This window comes from Dipteris shenzhenensis, chromosome 12, assembly GCF_047967505.1.
Source record: "Dipteris shenzhenensis isolate YYH24624 ecotype China chromosome 12, Dip_SZ_1.0, whole genome shotgun sequence".
Classification (NCBI taxonomy): Eukaryota; Viridiplantae; Streptophyta; class Polypodiopsida; order Gleicheniales; family Dipteridaceae; genus Dipteris; species Dipteris shenzhenensis.
The window spans coordinates 33,893,325-33,899,186 of record NC_141607.1 but is presented as its reverse complement, the minus strand read 5'-3'; the positions used below and the strand labels follow the sequence as shown (position 1 = coordinate 33,899,186).

At 41.1% G+C, this 5,862-nt stretch overlaps 1 long non-coding RNA gene across 2 annotated transcripts; it reads right to left on the bottom strand.

Annotated features, from left to right (window-relative positions):
- Positions 1 to 546: 546 nt before the first annotated feature.
- On the bottom strand, positions 547 to 5,555 carry LOC147896119 (uncharacterized). Of its 2 annotated transcripts, XR_015541848.1 has the most exons (4): positions 5,191 to 5,555; positions 4,775 to 4,873; positions 2,103 to 2,183; positions 547 to 832 (listed from the first exon to the last, which is right to left on the bottom strand). It is a non-coding gene; the product is annotated as an uncharacterized LOC147896119 (long non-coding RNA). The 2 variants fall into 2 exon arrangements; XR_015541849.1 differs by lacking the exon at positions 2,103 to 2,183.
- Positions 5,556 to 5,862: the final 307 nt, after the last annotated feature.

The following is a 5,862-nucleotide window of genomic DNA, read 5'->3' as shown; positions in this document are numbered from 1 at the left end:
ACCTCCAAGAATTATGGTCACATCGTGATTCAATGCAAAAGGAAAGCATGGCATGATAGGAATATTGTGCCTAAGTACTTGGAATAATGCTAAGCTGGGACCCCTTAAACAAATTTCAAAGTCTGTTGGAATGGGCCTTACATGTTGATCAAAGTCTTTCCCAATGGGACTATACAGCTCAAGCATTTGCAAGGAAATGTATTCCCCATGTATAATGGGAGCAAAGTGAAGCCTTCCCAAGTAGCAGTTTCCTCAATCATACGGAACTCAGTTACAGGTCACTCGATTGAAAATGCCTTGGTTGAGTTTGTACCAACACGAATTCCTCCTTAGTCTTATTGCCTTTCGTATTGTCTTGCATGATTTTGCTCTTGCACTTTCTTATTGCATCCTTATTCTCTTTGTCTCCGACTCCCTTCCTACCTCCTCTGTCATCACTATCAACTGTTGCCATCCACATAGTATTCGTCATTATGGAGAAGAGTAGAGTATGCAGTGATTGCCACAAGAGGTGCAAGATGCCTTATAGGCTCACATCCATGCACTTATAATGAGTCTTTCTTGTCTAATTTCTGCTGCATGGACAAACGTATTGGCCAGGTTGGTTTCTTGAAATATACTGCAACATCTAGATCCTTCTTTGTGCCATGTTTTTGCACTCTACCCTTGAAGAAAGGCTTCTTACGGACAATTGAGTTGTCCATTCCATCTTCAAGCCCTCAAAAATAATTAGCGTCAACATGCATATGTGCACTAGCCTTCACCTCAAGGAATGTTTGCTTCAAACAGCATGTGAGACAGACCAAGTGCAATAGTAAACTGCAATCATCACCTGAAATTACACAATTACATTCCGTAGTTAGATTGTTAATCCCTCAAAGAAATACAACCAAATACTAGGTAAGGTAGTTTTCACACCTATACTCCCCCCTACCCAAGTGGCATAGCCCATTTTGCAAGAAGTATAGAAAGCACGGAGGGATATGCTACCTAATATGCGTCTCTATCCAATGACCATTCCCATTGTGTGACATAAGTTATAACCTGAATCCTTCCCACTAGTATAAACCAAAGTAATGGCCCCAAGTTTTGTGGTGGGAAAATCCCATAGTCAACCTCCACCCACCAATACCATCGGGTGTACGGGTTTGTGGGCATTTGTGAGCATGAATGTTGCTGGAATTCCAAATGTCCAAGGACTTTTGGCTTCCACCAGGTTATAAATTCTTGTCTTCAAGAATTTTGGTAAAGAGGCCATGCCAACGCTAAACCCCTCCAAATCTTGGTCCTTTGTGTAAACACATGCCGACATTGTGTTAATGAGCTTTGTGCTCATGACATCCAAATATTAAATGCACAGTTATAATATGCATTTATCAGTTGGTGAAATACCTTCAAATGTTGCATCGCACAATCCACGCACATGTAATCTTCGCTATGGGGCCTGCACCCCTTGCACAATCTTGCATTCCCCAAATGGGTAACCGCATCTATGATAAAACAAAAAAATTGTAGGGAGATGTATTTCTTCACTTGTGATTCAATCCACTCACCCTCCCCATCTGTGTCTAAGAATTTGCACATCCTATCAATTTTACCCAAGATGATCCATAGGAGTAGTGGACCAATTTAGGGGTGGGTAGAATTGGAAACTCCTTTATTCAATATATGCCTACCTCGTGGAGCTTCCACTTGGAAAGCCTATTAGTGGAACACCATATTTCCAAGGAGATCCCAGTTCTACCATATTATATATCTTAGACTTTAACATAGGAGACATCCTTCCCATTCCCTCCCTCAAGGATTGCATATCTGCAATCGCCTCCTGACTTTCCAAGTCTTCCCATTGAATATCATCCTCATCCCATTCAATGTCATCAAAATCTTGCATGATCCATGCTAGGTCACTAGCAATGCTTGGAGTGATCTCCCTAGAATCGTGATTGCCATCCATAGGTTCAACCCACATTTGAATACAAACATATGATTAACAGCACATGTGTTCCCTACGAACACATTGAACCATAAATATACATTTGAAGCAAACACATATGATCTGATTTACCTTTGCTTCATAGACTCCATTCTAGATGAGTGCATACCTACGAGTGAGACGACCTCTTAGAAGTCTGATTCGATCCTCCATATCAGAGTTTGGGCTTCGTCACGGCAAGTACCCATAGCTGCAACATAAGAAAAGAATTAGCATTGCCACACTCTACATTTTATTAATTATGATGAGAGGTGTTGCACATGGAAGATTCATACCTTCATCATTCCTTGCACTCGAATACAAATTAGATCCATTAGAAGAAAATGCACATGGAGTGGATATAGAAGGTTTAGATCTCCCTAATTTTGTTGCATATAATTGATGGCATTACTGCACAATTGTGTGTATTTCAAAACCCTTGAGTATCATCACCTTCATTTGGTGCTTACAAATGTTACCCTTTCTTGACCACGCACATATGCAACATTCCCACCTAAGGCTTGCATTGTAGACAATATAGTCTATCTCTAGATTCTTTTTACTTTTGACTTTTGCACATTCATCTTCATCTGATAATGTCACAAAGTCATCATAGGTATCTCCTTTTCTTGATCCAAAGAGTGATATATCAAGCTATCAATAGAAAATTTTGGAAGAAAACCAGCATCTGTTTGAAAATCCATCTACCAATAGTATGGCAAGCATGCATATGGAGGCGATGCACAAGCCAATCAATGCGAAGACCAAAGATAGTTTTCTTCCCACAAAAAAATCTTGATTTAAGAGTCACATGGTAAGATTCTATTTCTCCATTGCTATCTTGATTTGCATGAGGAAGTGTGTGAGCACATCCCATCCACATTGCAACAATAGAGAGTAGAAATGAGTTTTGAGAGCATCAAATATCTCCATGTGAACACAACAAAGAGTTTCACAAAAAGGATTTAGGGTTGTAGGCTTCGAATACTAACAAAGTCGGTGAGCCCATCTCTCCTTGAAGTATTCCATGAATGCAATCTCCATTGCATAATCTTTTTTGAATTGCTCAATCAAGAGTTCTGCTTAACTCTACATCAGACAAAAGCTTGTCTATCCACACATCCATAATGGCTCCAAGCCTTCTAAACATTTCTACTCGCCAGGGTCAATTGTCACGAACCTTCTTGATGAGTTCCAATATTTATAAGGTATGAAAATTGTGAGTCACATTCTAATACTTTATATAGTGTATCTTTTATGCACATTCTCTAATAGTAGTGCTTTCTCCTTTTTACAGTTTCAACTTTACACAATTTTGATATATGATTGACATCATAATGGTGTCCAAGTAGCTTAGATCATTACCTCAAGCTCTACTACAACCACAATAGTCTACTAGCTGACTGAGTTAAGAAACTGTGTACTTGATGTCAACAAGTCATGGGAGTTGAATGGATTTATGGTAGATGATGCCTGCGCCTTGCTGCTAATTCATAGTCTCTCTTGTCTAGGCATGTTTTCAATGTGCCAATATACCTTTTCTTGTGGCATGATGTTGAATCCATTGAAAATAGGCTCTCATGACCAAACAAGTTCATCTTTTGTAACTGCCATGGTAAAAGAATTCCAAAGATGAACTTGCTCGAAGCATCCATAGGTTGTTCTTTGTATGCAAAGCCATTTTTCTTGTTTTTTATGACCCACATGCAAATGCTTTGGGCATCATTAGAATGTAGTTGATAGGTGTCTGATGCAAGGTGCTTTGTAGTATTTGATATATCTCTAATTGATACAAAGTCATCCCTTACAAAGGCATAGTCTGGATTCCTTTGTTGCCTCACATGTTTTGATGCAATATGGTTATCAAGCATTTGCGATGGAGTGAACCCTTTGCACAACATGTTAAAAATCCAAGTTTTTTTCTCTATGGATGACCAGGATCAAAGGCTACATTTGACCTGCGAGCAACGTCTTCTTCAAGCTTCCCATGACAAAATCTATCACTCGAATCAGTGTGGTGCATCATTATGTAAGAAATGCATGCCACATCATCCCAGTGGTACAATTGCTTGATGATAAAGTGACATAGACAACCCCTTCCTTTCTGTGCTTGAATTGCAGGTGGCCTTGAACCCAGACTAGATTTGGGAAGTTTAGACAAGGCTAGAGGTTTCGACACCTCATGCCTTGAATCGATAGCACCAGTATCTATGAAGAAAACCTAATGGTACCAGTAATTTCAATGAAGTATTTCATATGGTACTAGTAATTACAATGAATTCTATAGTATTGAACTTACGTTTTCTTGACTCGGGCGTTTTCTTGACTCAGGGGTTGATTGGAGAAGTGATTTCGGCTCCCTGCGCTCTGCCTTGTCAATGCGAAAGAAGGTGGGAAAACCAGGGTTGTTGCTCTCCCCCTCAATGAAGTCATCTACACGATGCAATTCCACATATGTAACACACATAACCTTGTAGGGGGAGTAAGGATCCTCAACCAATTCCCAATCTAGTTGACTCGCGTTGAAGCTACCTTTAGGTGGACATTGGAGTTTGCTTACATGATATCCACGTTTGAGTTTGGACAAGCATATGGGCTTGGACTCGATCTATGCAAGTCTATTGCAAAGGCAAATGTCCACATCAAAGAGAATAATGTTGTGCAAACATATGTAGGTGTTGTGCACATGACACATCCAAGCGTGCAATGTGTTACAGCAGACACCTAATATTAAGAAGCACATCATACGAATAAGAAAATAGATATGTAATGAAAGGAGTGGAGATAAAGATTTTGACATACGCATTGATAGGGAGTGATGATGAGGAAGCCCTGTGCTGAAGATGGTGAACTCCATCCTCCACAAGCCTAGCGATTCGACGAACTCCATCCTCCACAAGCCTAGCGATTCGACAAGCAAGCCCACAAAATATTGTTCTTGCTCAAAAGATGTATTGTGTGAAAGCCAAAAATCTAATTGTTTTTAGGTTCGAAGAAAAGAATTACATTCCATATGCAAACAGTCTTTATGTGAATGCAACAATCCCGACCTATGATCTCTCAGGCCAATGAGGTAACCAAAAATGCAAACAAATCTAACATTAACTATTTTTTTCGTCTTCAAAATCCAGTAGGAGCAAGCTCGAACAGGTGGATCATAGTGTAATGCTTCCACGTTAGTTCTACGTGGAGGATTTTGGCATTACGCGAACTCTTACCAGGCAAGCAAGCGTGGAGGCGACCTAGCAATTCAAGCGTGGAGAGCTTTATCTGGCGAGGAGGAACGGGGAAGCTGGTCGGAGAAGGAGCACAGGAGGAGGTTTGTAAGGGAGAGTGGCTGGGCGTTGGACTGTTAGACTGTTGTGTGGGTCTGTTGTATCGCAAGGCGCTCTAGAGCTGGACTTTGGAGGAGTAGGCATCCATCCGTTGCACAGTGTCCAAAATCCAAGGCACAAGGAGATTATGGTAGTGAAGATAATCCCAGCGTTTCTCTTCCAAACAGAAACGGAGGTACTGATCAAGATGATTGCGAGTACCCTGGCCTGGACAGCTTGCTGTGGCAGGGAGGGCCGGTCGCTTCGAGGTGTTGGAACAGCTAGAGCCTGAACGAATTGTCTCTATCTCTGATATATATATATCCTTGTCCGATCAATTAATTAATTTCTCTTGTTTCATGGTAGCTTAACCTAAGCATGTCTCGAATTTAACTCAGGGGGAGAAGCCTTCTAATCTAGAATGTTATGCCACCCGGTATTATAGGACGTGGGGGGGCGATCGAGTGTAGGTAGGGGAGCTCTAGAGTGTAGGTAGGGGGCTCTGAAGCCCTCCCCAATACAAGGAGGAAGAGAAGAGAAGGGAAGGGGGGGAGTAGGAAGAGTGAAGAGGAAACT